We start from the raw sequence: 17,498 nt of genomic DNA, 5'->3' as shown, positions 1-17,498 counted from the left end.
GTAGGCAATGTGCCAATGTGAAAGGCATTCTCAGTTGGGATTTGAAGAGCTAGATTATTATTTCAGCTAGTTTTTAACCTCTCTGAGCCTTAGTTTCCTCATCTGTTATTGGAGATATGTTTTCTTTACCCCTACTTCCCTGAGCAATTTTTAGGGTCCAAATGAGATAATGTATCTGAAAATGTTTTTTAATCTACAAATACTTCACACATACTTATTATTATTTCAACATATATTCATGGAGAACCTTACACATGAACAACATACTAAGTAATATGAAAGCAGATGACAAGAAATGGATTCTACCTTTAAGAACAAAGGGATATCCTGCTGCAACAATAAACAGCTAGGAGCACAGGGATAAGGAGGGAGAAAGGAAGTTTAAGACAGAGGAGAGACATTAACCAACATAATTTATCCATTTGCTTAGAGCTATGATATTTGACAACATCTTTGGTCTTCAATATAGCATTCCACAGAGTGAGCTAGGAAAATAAAAGAGTTACTTCTCAACTTTTCAATATTTCACTTATCATGGTAATAAATTCCATCTACTTATCATGATAATAAAAGTTAATTTTTTAGATTAAGTGTATAGGTATCTTTTTAAGTTCTCATAAAACCTTGGGAGGCAGGTATTATTAATCTTTTACAGATGAAAATGAATAGAAAAATATTTATCTAAGTTTTTATGACCTTTCTCATAAGTTCAGGAAATTTAGAGTTACTCACCCCAAGACTCAGACACTAAATGTCTGACCCAGATTTCTGACTCCAGATCTAGTGCTTAGAATTTCCATTTACTAAAGCAGTTTCTTCTACCATCTCTTGGTCAGCCAGAAAAATATTATTCCTACTCCTATATGAAATTGACAGCTGTGTAATAGCCAAAACTGAAACACAACCCGAGTGTCCATCAGTACAGAATAGACAAATTGAGGTGTAATCATATGAGAAAAAGTATTTAGCAATAAAAAGAAAGAACAACATAGGTGAATCTCAGAATAGTTATCCGGAGTGGAAAAAATGCAGGCAAGAGAGAATATGTACTGTTTGATTCAATTATATATAAAATTCTGAAAAATGCAAACTGATCTCTAGTGACAGAAGGTAGATTAGTGGTTGCCTGGAGATATGAGTAGAGGGAGGAAAGAATTACAAAGAAGTAAAAAAGGAACTTTTTGGAGTGTATAGAAATTTTTTTTTTTAAGATTTATTTATGCATACAGGAACTGGGATACAGGCCAGAAGCTCAGGAGGGTGAGAGGATTCACCAGAGACAGAGCGGGGAGCAGAACAGGCAGACAGACTGAAAACACTGCTGAGGAGAGCAGCAGGCGAGACAGGAGAGGTCTGCCGCGCCATGTGGCTGTCTCCCTCAACGACCGGGATTCGAACCCGCATTGCAGAGGTTGTGGACAGCTTCACAGTGCTGCACTCAACCCACTGCGCCACCGGGGAAGCCCTGGAAATGTTATTTTGACTGTGGTGATGTATATATATGTTAAAATTGATCCAATTGTACACTTTAAATATTTGCAGTTTAGTATACCAATAAAGCGATAAAATAGGGGGTTAGCAATGAAAGAAAAAAATATTGTTCTAATATCCTGTAGAATAGTCTGATTCTTTAAGAGTAGCCTATGTTTTCCATAATTCAAGAGAGTTCATTTAATTAGGTCAGTTTTATAATTTCTCAATTTTGACAGTAAATGGTTTTCACAACACTGACACCTTTATTTTTAAATCTGGACATGTTTTGAAAAGTTGAAGAGTGTTAGGATTCTTTCTCAGTAAGTGGCATATCTGTCTCAAATGTCTTTGTTTGCAAGAATTTCTAAGAGGAATAAACTACTCTCACTGCACCCAGGATTTTATGTGGTTTTGGAACTGTAAAAAAAAAAAAAAAGAATTACTCCTAGATTACTTTATTTTGGTGTTTTTGTTTTTTTTTTTTTACAGATTTATTTATTTATGCATACAAGAGCTGGAGTGCAAGCCAGAGATGCGGGGAAAGAGGAGGTGCGGGGGTGTGCATGTGTGAGAGGATTCACCAGAGACAGAGTGGGGAGCAGAACAGGCAGATCAATACACTGCTAAGGGAAGCAGCAGGCAAGACAGGAGAGGTCAGCTGCAACATGTGGTTTCACTCCCTGGCTGGGGATTGAACTCATGCTGCAGTGGCTGTGGATAGCTTCATAATCCTGCATCTTAACCCCTTGCGCTACCAGGGAGGCCCCAACTCTTAGATTACTTTAAAGGGAGAGAATCTATTGCAAAGCTACACTGACAAAATTTGAAACTGCATTTTAAACTGGAATGTCCATTAGGATTAGAGACATCTCTAAGAATTAGCTACCTTTCAATCTTTCTTCTGGGTCCATTTTTTCTCTTTTAGATCACCCTTTTCTTATATATGTCTCTTCTGTTTTACTTCCTCTACTCATTGTTTTATTCTTTCTTTTTATCTTGTTATACCTAAAATGTCTTCAGTTTGTCCCTACAGATCCACTCTTATCCTTCTCCACAGTGTTCTTTCCTATGTAAATTATACCAACAAAATGAGGTTAATGTGTTTATTCTCATCTCCTTGCAAGATCACTGTAGGCAGACTATATCCCTAAATATTACTGCCCCTGTCATTGTGATTTGCTCTACACAACTTTCCCTTCTTCTTTCCCTTGTCCCTTCAGGTCTAGGGGTGATAATAGCTCTCTTGTTATCTCAATTGGGCTCCTCCATTCCCTGGTTTTCTTACACCCAGACATTTGTAATTACTTCCTTTGTACATAAAATCTTCAATTTATCCTTATTTGTACATGCCATCTGTTTCTTGTTAGGGCCCTGAATTTCATACCTTTTCATCTTTTACCTCAGTTTCTGCTTCAGTTCACCATAATCCAGTATGACTCCAATTCTTATCTGACATTCTCTGTATTTGCCAATTTTAGTATCTGAGTAGAGAATCTCAGGCAATTGGCTCAATTTGTTTTTTCATGCCAGGCTATGTAGGAGGTCACAGACTAGCTTATGGACTGGAAACTCTTAGAACAGGTGCTTCTCCCTGGGCCACACACCCTGAAAGGTGAAATTGGAAAGATGAAACAAACGGTAGATTGCCCTGTCTTCAGCAACTGTGAGTGAGAGGATTTCTCTTAGAAAGAAATTTAAATATGGAAGGTACAATAATTGACATGAAAAAATTTTTGAATGAATAAAATATTTTAATTTATATTAACCATGCTAATAATTGGGAATGTACTACTATCTAACCTCCTATGACCTTCCCACTAATCTTCTTCGTCTTTATCACCTATCATGACCCAAAATAATCCAAGACTTGAGAATGACTAAAATCGTGTTCTCTACAGGGTAGCATAAACAGCTGAAGTGTCAGAAGTAACACAGATAAACACCCTAAAACTGTAACTTATTTGCTTTATTACTCAAATTTCCAATTCCTCATATGTAAATATATTTACACTAACCTTATAGAGTTGTTATGCAGCTTAATAAGAATATTATCCAAAGCATAAAACATAGTAATACTCAGTAAATGCTAGTTGTTATGATGACATAGGCTTATTTTAAGTAAGCATTCACAGCAAACACTTTTTGGCTTAATTTAGAAAAATTAAAAGGGAGGGTTAAAAAAGGAAAGCAGGTTATTACTCCTCCTATTTACCCTACTTAGCTGCAGGGACCTAAAATCTTATGCTGTGAGTGCAATCATACCAAATTTCTGCATCAGTCCACACCATACCTAGTAATATATTAGAAATACAACTTCTCTCAGCAGATGAGTTTGAAATCACTTCAAATAAACATATCCTACAAACCTACTATATGCCTACCCCTCAAGTCTCATTATTTTGAGCAGACTGTGGAATTTTTATTTTGATTGCTGATTTGCATTATTTTTCTGCCTCAGTACCAGAATCCTAACTTGAACCCTATCTTGGCTGCCTTGGACCCAAAAACATTCTGCTTAGTCTAGCACTTGGCATTTTCTTCTCCCTGGAACTCATCCAAACTCTGTGTATCCAGCTGATGGCTAGGCACCTACTTCAAACTGGAAAAACCCTACTAGCCCTATTCTCATCCTTATTTGACTAGAGACAGTTTGGTAAATAGATTTCACTCCAGTTAACAATTTACTGGTAGTTGCTGTTTGGAACACTGTGTTGAGAATTGTAGGACCTTTTCTGGGTGAAGTAGAGAAGAGATCCATAAATGATAATGAAAGTCTACTTTGCAAGCCAGATTGGGGGATGTGGAAGGGAATGGTGATGGAATGTGTGCCCCACATTCAGCAACACTGACTCGCAAATTCCTACTGCTTGATACCCATACTAGATTAGATTCCTTGTACATTAATGCCAGCAATTTAAGTTTGAGTTTTTCCACATGCTTTTGAACATTGTGATTTAGACTGAGGTTACTCTCATGGGGTTGGTCATTCCATCAGTCAATGGCTAATGATCATTGTTCTTCTCAAGGCAGGCGGGCTGTTCTACATAACCTTTCCCTCTAGACCTAGATTGGTGATAACAGTTTCTTACTGTAATAAGCCCCTGGTTACTTCTTTATCATTTGTGGTTCCCCTACACTCCACCTACACCTTTATAAATTGTCTCTTCTCAAATTATCCTATTTTGAGTGTGCCATCTGTTTCCTTTTGGTACCCTGACTAATACAAGTACTATGTACCAGGCACTGATAATACAACAGTAAACAAAAGATATAAATTCCTTCTTTCTGGAGATTACATTTTAGCAAGTTTCAAAATGCCTTACAGTCAGGTCTTCATAAGTTATAGTCTTGTCCGTCTGAAATTTATATGCCTGTTTTGTCATAGTCACAATTAAAGAAATGACACATGTTCCTGCAAGTATATTTTTGGATAAATCCCTGTAATTAGGACTTCAGAAAATCCTAAGGGCATAAACTCAGATTTCCTCAAACCTATTGTGTGTTGCCTTTATTTATTAAACAAATATTATTAAAAGTTTCAGTGCTCAATACATGTTAGAACAGGGTAAACTAGCCTGTTACTACATCTAGGTATCAGGTAAGGGAAGTAGGAAAAGGAAAATTCAAAGATGAATAGGACAAGTTTTGTGAGAAATAGACTCATAAGCAATCACCATATATTATAAAAAGTCTATAATAAAGGCTTGTGAGAAGTACTATGAGAGTACAAAGGAGAGAATGACTAATTTATATGAGGGGTTGAGAAAAGCTTCTCGAAAGAGATGTTTGACCTGAACTTGGGTGGATGAGTATTACTTTGCCAGAAAGAGAAAAAGAGGAGGATATTTAGGAAGAGGAAAGAAATTACATCAGAAAAAAACAATAGTTTGTTTTGTAATATAGGACACTTCTTTGGGAATAGTGGCAAGGAATGAGCCTGGAGAAGTATGCAAGATTCAGATTTTGAAGGGGATTGTACATGAAGAGTCCAGAAATTACCCTAGTAACAGGAAACACTTCAATGAATTTTAAATAGAGAAGTGGAAAAATCAGACTTATGTTTTAGAAAGAAAATTTGGGGAACAGTGGAAAATGAAAAGATCAAAAACTCAGAGAACACATAGACTTTATTGCATCCATGTAGAAATTCTCAGCACCTAAATTAAAACAATGACAGTGGAAATGAAGATGGGGCTGAATTACATTGATATGTAGGAGGTGAAATCAATAGGTTCTGAAGACTTCTTTTTCTCTGATTCCATGCTCACCTAGCAACCTTACAATTATAATTTGTCTTCCCATATAAAGTTCTTAAAGGAAAAGAAAGGACACAATCTTGAAGGCACAAGTATTAATCCTCTTGGCAGTTATACTTTTCATTGTAAAATAAACAATCCAACATTCTTATTTTATATATTAGTCAACACTTTGAGAGTTCTGGCACTACTTTTTGGTTGACATACCAGGCTTCTGAGTGTACAAGACAGTAGGGCCTGATCTTAACCTGTGAATTCACCCAGGTGGTACCCATCCCATAGGGATCAGTTAGACAACTTTGCCTTGGCAATACCCTGACTTCTATATATACTCTCTTCTTTGAAATTCTTCACCAACGTGTGAAGAGATATTAATCACGTGACACAGGACACAGTAGTTGTCTTAGAACAAAAATATTCTAGTCTCTTATTTTTCCAATTCTGCTATTAAATCAGGGAGATGATAAAAAATAAAAATCTGTTGTGTTCTCATAAATGTACTAATCTGACATGTTGAGAATCAATGTCTACTTACATCCATGTAGGTTGAGATTTTGAACTCCATAAATATTGGCAATGGTGCTAGGGACAATTCACTGTCCATTACATCTGGGCAGGATAAATCACTAATAGAATTGCAATTTCTTCTAAAGATCACTAACACAAAGAGAGATAGGTTCATGAGATAGGAAGAGGCAAGAAAATTGCTATTACCTGCTTGCCTTCTTTAGATTCCAGGCCTTGTCATTTAGGAGAGTAATATATGGGTTAATAGCATTAGCAACACTTGGAAGCTTATTAGGAATGTGGAATCTCAAGCCCCATACCAGTCTCACTGAATTTGACTTTGATAACATCTGTGGGTGATTCAAATGTACTGTAAAGTTTGAGAAGCACTAATCCAGGATATGATTTACAAGCTGCAGTTACAGCCTAATAGCGGGTCATGAAATCACTTTAGTGGCTTTGCCAGCATTAAAAAAAAAGTGGAACAGAAAAGTCACAGTATATTGCATGTAAAGAGTAAATATTTGTTTTCTGAAACTCTTGTTTTAGTTTTAAATATGTTTCTGTTTACTGAGTCTTGATGGAAAATGTGGGTCCAAGTTTTAAATGTTTCCAAATTTCTGATTAGGGCACTATTTCTCAAAACATTGTCTACATTGGAATCCAAAAAGTATTTAAAAATCAGGCCCATCCAATCTCCCTAATGAACACTGATGCAAAAATCCTCAATAAAATCCTAGCCAACAGAATCCAGCAATGCATCAAAAAGATAATACACCATGATCAAGTGGGATTTATTCCAGGTGCACAAGGATGGTTCAGTGTCCAAAAATAAATTAATGTAATCCAACACATCAACAAAAAGAAAAATAAAAACCATGTGATCATATCAATAGAGGCTAAGAAAGCATTTGACAAAGTTGAGCATCCATTTATGATGAAGGCCCTTGAAATTTTCGGGATAGAAGGAACATACCTTAACGTGATAAAAGCCATATATGACAAACCCACAGGCAATATTATTCTCAATGGTGACAAGCTGAAAGCCTTTCCTTTAAGATCAGGAACAAGAGGAGGATGTCCTCTCTCATCACTACTCTTCAATATAATATTGGAAATCCTAGCCAGAGCAATAAGACAAGAGAAAGACATACAAGGAATCCAAATAGGGAAAGAAGAAGTAAAATTGTCACTATTTGCAGATGATATGATAATATACATAGAGAACCCTAAAAACTCCACAGAAAAACTAATCAAAACAATCAACCAGTTTAGTAGCAAGATAAAAAATCAACACACAAAAATCAGTAGCCTTCCTGTATACAAATAACCAATCTGAAGAAGTCAAGAAATCCATCCCATTTACAACTGAAACAAAAAAAAATCAAATACTTGGGAATACACCTAACAAAAGAGGTGAAGAACCTTTGCAAAGAAAACTATAAAACATTGTCAGAGGACACAAAAAAATGGAAAGACATCCCCTGTTCATGGATGGGAAGACTCAATATCATCAAAATGGCCATCCTACAAAAAGCAATTTACAGATTCAATGCTATTCCAATAAAATTTCAATGACATTCTTCAAATAGAACAAATATTGATGAAATTCATATGGAGCTACAAAAAAACCTCAAATAGCCAAACCTCTCCTGACTAAAACAAAGGAGAATGGAGGTACCACACACCCAGACTTCAAACTATACTACCAAGCCATAATAATTAAAACAAAAACAGACACAGACCAATGGAACTGAATAGAAAGCCCAGAAATAAATTCAAACATATACAGACAACTAATTTTTGACAAAGGGGCAAAGAATAAGCAATAGAACAAGGACTGCTTGTTCAATAAATGGTGCTGGGAAAACTGGACCACCATAAATAAAAGAATGAAACTAGACCACTACCTCACACCATACACAAAAATCAACTCAAAATGGGTAAAAGAACTGAACATAAGCTCTGAAACCATAAAAAATATATATGTATATGAAAATATAGGTAAAATGCTACATGATATACCTCTCAGCAACATCTTTAAAGATTCATTCCTGATAGCAAAGAAAGTGAAGGAAAAAATAAACAGCTGGCATTACATCAAACTAAAAAGCTTCTGTACAGCAAAAAAGACATTAACCAAACCAAAGAGATACCCTGCCAATTGGGAGAAAATTTTTGCACTCCATAGAACTGATAAGGGACTGATCACAAAGATACCCAAAGAACTAGCAACAACAAATGTTGGTGAGGATGTGGTGAAAAAGAAACTCTCCTACACTGCTGGTGGGAATGCAAACTGGTCCAACCACTTGGAAAGCTGTGTGGAGGACCCACAGACTACTAAAAATGGAGCTACCATATGACCCAGCAATTTCACTTCTAGGGATCTACTCAAAGGACACAAAAAATTCATTCAAAAGGATACTTGCACCCCTATGTTTATTGCAGCATCATTTATAATAGGTAAGACGTGGAAACAATCCAAATGCCCAAAAATAGATGACTGGATCAAGGAGATGTGGTATATATACAGAATGGAATACTATACAGCAATCAAAAGAGATAAACTAATGCCATTCACAGCAACATGGATGGAGCTAGAAGGGATTATGCTCAGTGAAATAAGTCAGAAGGAAAAAGAAAAATATCTGATGGTTTCACTTATAGGAGGAATATAGGGGGACCAACTAAGGGACCAAGGGAAAAAATAATAACAATAATAAATACAATAAAATAAAACAACCATAAAGAGAAAACTATAAATCAGAGACATTCTGCAGGGAAGGGAGAGAGATCAAAGCGAGGGCGGGAAGAACACAAGTGGATATGACCTCAGAGTATCTATTCCAGTAAAGATTTCATTTCCAACAAATTCCCAGGTAATGTTGCTGATCTAGCGAACACTGGTCCAGGACCATCAAATTATAACTGCAAAGGAATTAGGATATTTGCTTCAAGCTGTTTTATTTTTCAACACAACAAACACTTCCATTATTTCTGTACACATAACCCCAGCATCATCATGTAGAAGAGGGGCCTTTTTAAATTGTTTCAGGGAGAACCTTTATTGACTACTGATAGCTTTTTATTCTTCTAAGAATCGTGTTAACATACAGTCAAAAGATATACAACTTTTACCACTTTCTACTTTTTAGAGTTTGTGAATATTTTTCTTTTCAGATACTTTTAGATCAGTGCTACTGAACATATGCCTTAGATAGGCAGCTTTTCTCTCACCTAAGTGATTATCTGCTTTAAGAAACACTCCAGGTAGTTCTTATGCACATAAAGTATGAGAAGCACTGCACTAGATCATTTGTAGTTGCTAGGGATCTCAAACTGTAATAGCCCTGTGTTATCACACTTAGATTCATCTGTGCTGCTGGGGGACCTAGCAGCAATATCAACATTGGGGGGGTTACCCAGGATTTTCTGACACCACTGCCCACACAGGATATACAGGCTGTAACTATTAGTCCAAACTTTCTTATATTAATTGGAAATGTTCATGTATGCGTACTTCAACAGGTTGGCAAAGCAAGTTGTAAATCTGCATATTTCTGTTTCCTGAAGTTTATTACCAGAATTTCTCTTCCTCCTTTCCTGATAAAGTGATTTTTTTTTAACTTGCAATATATGGGAGTTAAATGTCATGGAAATATGTTGAATTAAAGGTTTTGGGTGGTAAATCTTAAAATAGAAATAGGTATTAAAATTCAGAGATTGACTGGAGACTTTTATTAGATGTATGTAGGCTGTTCAAAGCATATGGAATTGTTTATATCATGGGCCAAAAAGCTATCCTCAGCAACTCTTGATCCATAACCAATGAAGTCAGTTCATTCCATTTGGTGCAATATAAAGGAATTGGATTTCATTTAAAAAAAACTTACTTCCCTATCACATTGGCTGAAGCTGCAACTTCAATACAGCATATCACTATCTCCATTAAGTTAATGTCCAAGATGGGGCCTCCCTGGTGGCGCAAGGGGTTAAGCACAACACTATGAAGCAATCCACAGCCACTGCAGCATGAGTTCAATCTCCGGCTGGCCTGAGAGAAACCCACATGGAGAGGCAGACCTCTCCTGTCTAGCCCGCTGCTCCCCTCAGCAGTGTATTTCGGTCAGTCTGCCTGTTCTGTTCCCCATTCTGTCTCTGGTGAGTCCTTTCACCCCCCGCCTCTCTGGCCTGTACCCCAGCTCTTGTGTGTGTACTTACTACTTTTCTATACAAAGGGAAAACAAATCTTTTTTAAGCCTATATGATTCTTCTTTTTTTTTTTTTCATTTTAAAGAGCAGCAATTAGTCCTAGCAGTGTTATTTCTTTTTTTTTTTTATTTTTTATGTTTAATTTTCAGCTTTACTATCAAACACAACAAGATTAATGTCATATCTAGCTGTTAAATATCATAGCAGTTCTTTTTTTTTTTTTAATTTTTCCAAAATAGTTTTTTTTTTTAAATTAATAAATTTTATTTTTATATTCCCCATACAATTGCAATCCCCCCATTCTGACCCCAATCCCTCCCCTCCCGCCCCCACCCCCCAAAAAGTGTCTCTGGTTCATAGTTTTTGTTGATTTTGATTTTCACTTTCTTATAGTTATTCATTTCCTGGTCCCTTATTTAAGTTTTCTAGATCCCTGCTATGAGTGAGACCATCCGGTATTTTTCTTTTTCTTTTTGGCTTATTTCACTGAGCATGATCCCTTCCAGCGTCATCCATGTTGCTGCAAATTGCATGTGTTTATCTTTTTTGAATGCTGAGTAATATTCCATGGTATATATGTACCACATCTTCTTGATCCAGTCATCTATTTTTGGGCATTTGGGCTGTTTCCACCTAGCAGTGTTATTTCTTATAATTAGGTACCACAAAATATATTTTGGGTCTTGTTTTCTGCTTCATATTTGTACACAACGAGAGTTGGAATCTCTAACTTTGTACAGCAGTTGCAGATTACTTACAGTATATCTGTAACAGATATATTGCAAAAGGCTCAAAGTAGTTGAAAGGGGTAGCGGTCTCAAAAAATACTGTAAACTCCTCTAAGCCCAATGGTTGTAGCTATATAATCTTTATTTGTAAATTAGGACAGTGAATTGTGTTAAGAACATGAAGTCAGACTTGTCTAAGTTTCAAATCAAAGCCTGATAAGCTGATAAGGTAAGCTGTATTACCTTAAGCAAGTTACATATAAATTCTCAGAACTTTATTATTCTCATCTGGAAGATGGGAATAATATTAAATGGGGTTCTTGCAAGACTTAACTGAGAAAATGCATCTAACAGTAATAGTGTCTGGCATAAAATAAGTGGGCAGTAATTGTTAACTATTATTGCTTTTATAAGTAATTATGTTATTATTTTGCAAGCCACAGTGATTTATTCATGGAGTGAACTGGACTAGATGATCATATATCTCAAAGTGAAAATATGTCTGCCCCTAATTATAGAATTACTTTATTCTGGGTGATTCTCCTTTTTCTCTTTAGATTGTATTTTTCTTCTTGTGAGCAAATTCACACTTCATAATAATTACAATTATATGGTAATATTTGGTATATTATAATTGACCAATATCAGATTCCTTGTTTAAAGGAAACTTGTGCTATGGATGGCTTGCTCTCTTAGAACCTGTTAACTCTGAGCCTTCATACCCTGCTGTCATTTTCCTATTGATGTTGATTTTAATTAAAAGTATTTCTCTTTTGTCTTTTGGTGTTAAGTGGTGTACTACTGATTAGAAATGATTATGGTGCTTCTGTAAGAGAGGTAAATGTACATGTTTTTTAACTTTAAATGTGTGTAACTAGTTCAATAGTATTGTAATGTTCAACTTCCCAGGAAGGATCTAGCAATGGCTAGTCTCAGAGTTGGCCACCAACATGGGTTTTAACTAGGTACTATGCTACTATGCTTAAAAATGGGGGAAATGGCAGGAATTGTCCAGAGGAAAGTATCTGCTTGTCTTTAATTAATATGTTGTCTTTCCTTTATCTACAAAATACCTGATTTGGAAATTGTATAGTAGCTTAAGATCAAGCTACGCTGCTGGACTCTGGGTGGAATTTAATATACCAAAAGTAACAGAACTTAACAAAATATTCCAAAGACATATAAAGAGTCTTAAATTAGAATGTCATAATTAAAGTTAATAGTGCCTCTGAATCATTCTTATCTAGGACCTAATGAACTAGAGGCATTATATCCTTTCATTCAATATAGGGAAGATTGAAAATTATACTGTGGCAGATGGATAGCTTACTACATGACTCATTGAAAGCACAATAGGTCAGGAATGTTGATGTTTGACTAATAACAACTTAAGCTTCAACACAATTTTTTTTTTACAAAGTGAATTAAGTGAAGGAAAGATTGGTGTGTATTTTTGTAGCTATTTTTAAAAGATTGAACTTTACTTAAGAATCTTAGGATGACTAATTTATATGTGCTACCTTATTAATACTGCAATACTTGAATGAAAGTATGAATTCTATTTCTGTATCCTTAGTACCACACAGTATCATTAAATCCTTGTTTAATAAATGAATGAATCCTTGTTTAACTGAATGAATGGAAGGGAAAGAACAATAGGGAAATAAAAGGAAGGAAGATAGATGGATGAATGGATGTGGATCAATCATTTATCTCTTTTTTAAAGGTAGATAAGTGATAAGAGTGAAAGAAATTCACTGTCTACAGCATTAAAATTACTAGTAAAAAAAATAACCAAATGTTCTAAATGAAAAAAAAAAAAACCTTTCCCCCCTCTAATGGGTATGTCTTATTCGCTAGGTAATTCTCAACCCTAGCTGCATATTAAAGTCACCTACAGTGTTTTTTACAGGATATCAATGCCCATCCTCATCTTCTATCCTGATATGAGTTTTTAAAGATAATTTTACTGTATAATCAAAAGGAGAATCATTGCATTAAGGAATTATAATTGCTATGCTTTTCAAGGGTTTTTTTTTTTTTAAGGAGAAATGTAAAGATACATTTTTCAAAAGTTGCATTTATTCTTCTTCCAGAACTAGTGTTTTTGCTAAACCAAGGATATTATTTTAGTCCACTTGGTCTGCTATAGTAGAACTCCATACACAGGGTGGTTTAAACAACAGAAAATTTTTTCTCACAGTTCTAGAGGTTGATAGTCAAAGATGAAGACACCAACAAACTCAGTATCTGGTGAGAGCCACTTCCTACTTCATTGACAGTCATCTTTTCTCTGTGTACTCATATGGCAGAAGGGGTCAGAGGTTTCTATAGGGTCTCTTTTATAAGGACATTAATCTCACTCACAGGAGCTCCACCCTCATGACCTAATCACCTTCCAAAGGCCCCACCTTGAAATACCATCACAGTGGGGATTAGATTTCAATGTGTGAAGGTGGGGCATAAACATTCAGTCTATAAAACACTCAAAATGAGTGCCTTGATCTAAGTACTGTAACATGTTGACCTACAAAAGGAAGATTAGTCATTGCTATTTGGAGTCAACTGTAAAAACATTTTTTAACTTGAAATTACATATGTACCACAAGATTGGTTTGCCTGGTGTCCCTGTAAGGTCAGGTTAGAGAACACAGAAGTTAAACCTCACAGATGCTATAGAACAAGTTGGATTATGTCTGGGAAATGCAATTTTCCACTAATACCAAGGCATGAAAGCCAGTACTATTCTTACTTGTAAATCTCATGACTCATCTCAGTTTGGTTTCTTTCAAGAATGAAATCTTCCTGTAGTGTTCATAGACAGGGTAAAGAGAATAATTACATGAAAGTCAAATAGTATTTTCTTTTATCTCAACTACTATAATAAAATTTTCAGCCAGAAGTTAATTCATACTCATTTTTTAGAATTGTTGGTGATGTCTGAAAATGTAAATTGCATATTTTACTAGTTTGGTTTATAATTGCTCATTCCAGTAGGTTATAGGCTACTGAGCACATAATAGATATTTGATGATTATTGAATGAACAAGTATTGTGCCGTAGGTATTGAATGGTGATTTCTAGTTACCAAAACCAGAAAATCTCTGAATTAATTTCTTTAAGAATTTTTAAGTTATATTGAGAATCTAACATGAATAGTATAAGAACGTCTGTAACTTTAGTCTCTTCAGCATCCCATCATCTTCTTTCCTATTGGGACCAACTCAATATAGATTTCCTTTTCCCCCTGGTCAAATGTGGTGCAATGTGAACAAAACCTTTCTCATAGGAAAATTACATCCCCTATCAGCCCTCACTTACTCCCCTGTACATTTTGGTTCCTAACCCAAGTAAAAACTGTCAGTCTGTCCTTTGACTTTTCTGCATTGATTCTATCTGCTGGAGTTGATTGTGGATACAGTTTTGGAATCTGGAGTCAGTAGCAATAATCTTTCCTGCTTAGGTACTAGATTTTGTATGTAGCAGTAAGCCAATTAAAAGCAAGCAGAATTGAAAGATGGGGAGAAAGAGAGAGAGAGCATGCACCAGTTTTCTTGTTACAAATAGCTCATATATACTCTTAAAATTAGAGAAATCCTTTTTTTCTGAATATGAAAGTAATCCCTATAAGGGGGTTGCAATTGTATGGGGAATATAAAAATAAAATTTATTTAAAAAAAGAAAAAAAAAAGAAAGTAATCCCCATTTTAAGAAATTAATAAAATATAAAATGTATGAAGAAAATTAGTTATATTTTTAAAACTTTTTTAAAGATTTATTTATTTATGCATACAAGAACTGGGGTACAGGCCAGAGGTGCAGGGATTTACCAGAGACAGAGTGGGAAGCAAAACAGGCAGATTGACAGAAATACACTGCTGAGAGGAGCAGTGGGTGAGTCAGGAGAGATCTACTGCACCATGTGGGTAGCTCCTGGCCGGCTGGAGGGTTGAATTCGTGCTGCAGAGGTTACAGATAGCTTCATAGTGCTGTGCTTAACCCCTTGTGCCACAAAAAATCAGAGTTATATTGAGTTTAATACCCAAAACTATCTTTTTGACATGTTTTCCTCTGCATACATATATGCATATATTTTTCTTTAAACAAAAGTGAAATTATGCTTTCATCATTTAATGTATCATAAAACCTCTCCATGTCAATAAAATTTTAGCTATCAGAATCCAACAATGTATTCATAAGGTAATTCACCACGACCAAGTAGGATTCATTCCAGGGACACAAGGATGGTTCAACATCCGAAAATCAATCAATGACATCCAACACATCAACAAAAAGAAATATAAAAACCATATGATAATATCAATAGATGCTGAGAAAGCTTTTGACAAATTACAACACCCATTCATGATAAAAGCCCTCAAAATTCTTGGGATACAAGGAACATACCTCAACATCATAAAGGCCATAGATGACAAGCCAACAACCAATATCATTCTCAATGGCGAAAAGCTGAAAGCATTTCCATTAAGATCTAGAACAAGACAAGGATGTCCACTCCTACCACTGCTTTTCAATATAATACTAGAAGTCCTAGCCAGAGCAATAAGACAAGAAAAAGACATACAAGGAATCCAAATAGGAAAAGAAGAAGTTAAACTATCACTATTTGCAGATAATATGATAATATACAAAGAGAACCCCAAGAACTCCACAGAAAAACTAATTCAACTAATCAATCAGTTTAGTAAAGTGGCAGGATACAAAATCAACATACAAAAATTAGTAGCCTTCCTAAACACAATCAATCTGAAGAAGAAGAAATAAAAAAAAAATCCCTTTTATTATTGAAACAAAAAAAATCAAATACTTGGGAATAAATCTAACAAAAGAGGAAAAGGACCTATACAAAGAAAACTATAAAACACTGTTAAAAGAAACAGAAGAAGACACAAAGAAATGGAAAGACATCCCCTGCTCATGGATTGGAAGAATTAACATTATTAAAATGGCCATCCTACCAAAAGCAATATACAGATTCAATGCTATGCCAATCAAAATTTCAATGACATTCTTCAAAGAAATAGATCAATTACTGATGAAATTCATATGGAATCACCAAAAACCCTGAATAGCCAAAGCTCTTCTGAAAAAAAGGAAGGGAACGGAGGCATCACACTCCCAGACTTCAAACTAAACTACAAAGCCATAATCATCAAAACTGCATGGTATTGGAACAAGAACAGACACAGACCAATGGAATCAAATAGAAAATCCAGAAATAAACCCACAGATTTATGGTCAACTAATATTTGGCAAAGGAGCAAAGAATATGCACTGGAGCAAAGAAAGTTTGTTCAATAAATGGTGCTGGGAAAACTGGGTCGCTACATACAAAAGAATGAAGCTTGACCACTACCTCACACCATACAGAAAACCCAACTCAAAATGGATTAAAGAACTAGACATAACCATAAAATAATAGAAGAAAATATAGACAAAACACTACATGACATGCACATCAAAGACATCTTTACAGACACATCACCCAAAGCAATGATAGTGAAGGCAAAGATAAACAGCTGGGACTACATCAAATTAAAGAGCTTCTGCACAGCAAAAGAGACAATAACCAAAACAAAGAGAAACCCCAACGACTGGGAGAAAATTTTTGCACACAACACTAATGATAAAGGACTGATGACAAAAATCTACAAAGAGCTGATGAGACTCAACAAAAACAAAGAAAATAACCCACTGAAAAAATGGGCAGAAGAGCTAAAAAGAAACTTCTCTGAAGAGGAAATGCAAATGGCCAACAGGCATATGAAAAAATGTTCAACATCACTTGCAATCAGGGAAATGCAAATCAAAACTACCATGAGATACCACCTTACACCAGTGAGAATGGCACATATTAAAAAAACTAGCCACAATAAATGTTGCGAGGATGTGGAGAAAAAGGAACTCTCCTGCACTGTTGGTGGGAGTGCAAACTGGTCCAACCACTATGGAGAGCTGTGTGGAGATTTCTGGACCTACTAAACATAGAGCTTCCATATGATACATCAATTCCACTCCTAGGTATTTACCCAAGTGACACAGAAACAGTAATTCCAAGGGCACCTGCATGCCTATGTTTATAGCAGCACTATTTACAATAGCTAAGCTATGGAAACAACCCAAATGCCCAAAAATAGATGACTGGATCAAGAAGATGTGGTACATATGCACAATGGAATACTACTCAGCAATCCAAAAAGATAAACACATGCAGTTTGCAGCAACATGGATGGAGCTGGAAGGGATCATGCTCAGCGAAATAAGCCAGAAAGAAAAAGAAAAATACCGGATGGTCTCC

The 17,498-nt window shown here is 35.5% G+C and overlaps 1 long non-coding RNA gene across 4 annotated transcripts in view; it reads left to right on the top strand.

Annotated features, from left to right (window-relative positions):
- The window catches only part of LOC119234472 (uncharacterized), a 49,294-nt gene that overhangs the window by 21,011 nt on the left and 10,785 nt on the right, over positions 1-17,498 (top strand). For 3 of the 4 annotated variants that reach the window (XR_008550088.1, XR_005122625.2, XR_008550086.1), the window contains exon 3: positions 1,230-1,913. The exons of the other annotated variant lie outside the window; for it this stretch is intronic. This is a non-coding gene — a long non-coding RNA (uncharacterized LOC119234472). Of the gene's footprint in view, positions 1-1,229; positions 1,914-17,498 lie in introns of those variants that run through there. 4 annotated transcript variants of the gene reach the window in all.

This window comes from Talpa occidentalis, unplaced genomic scaffold (genome assembly GCF_014898055.3).
Source record: "Talpa occidentalis isolate TD23 unplaced genomic scaffold, MPIMG_talOcc4v2.1 talOcc4.8, whole genome shotgun sequence".
NCBI classification, from domain to species: domain Eukaryota; kingdom Metazoa; phylum Chordata; class Mammalia; order Eulipotyphla; family Talpidae; genus Talpa; species Talpa occidentalis.
The sequence above is the reverse complement of the archived record's forward strand: the minus strand, read 5'-3'. Positions and strand labels throughout refer to the sequence as shown.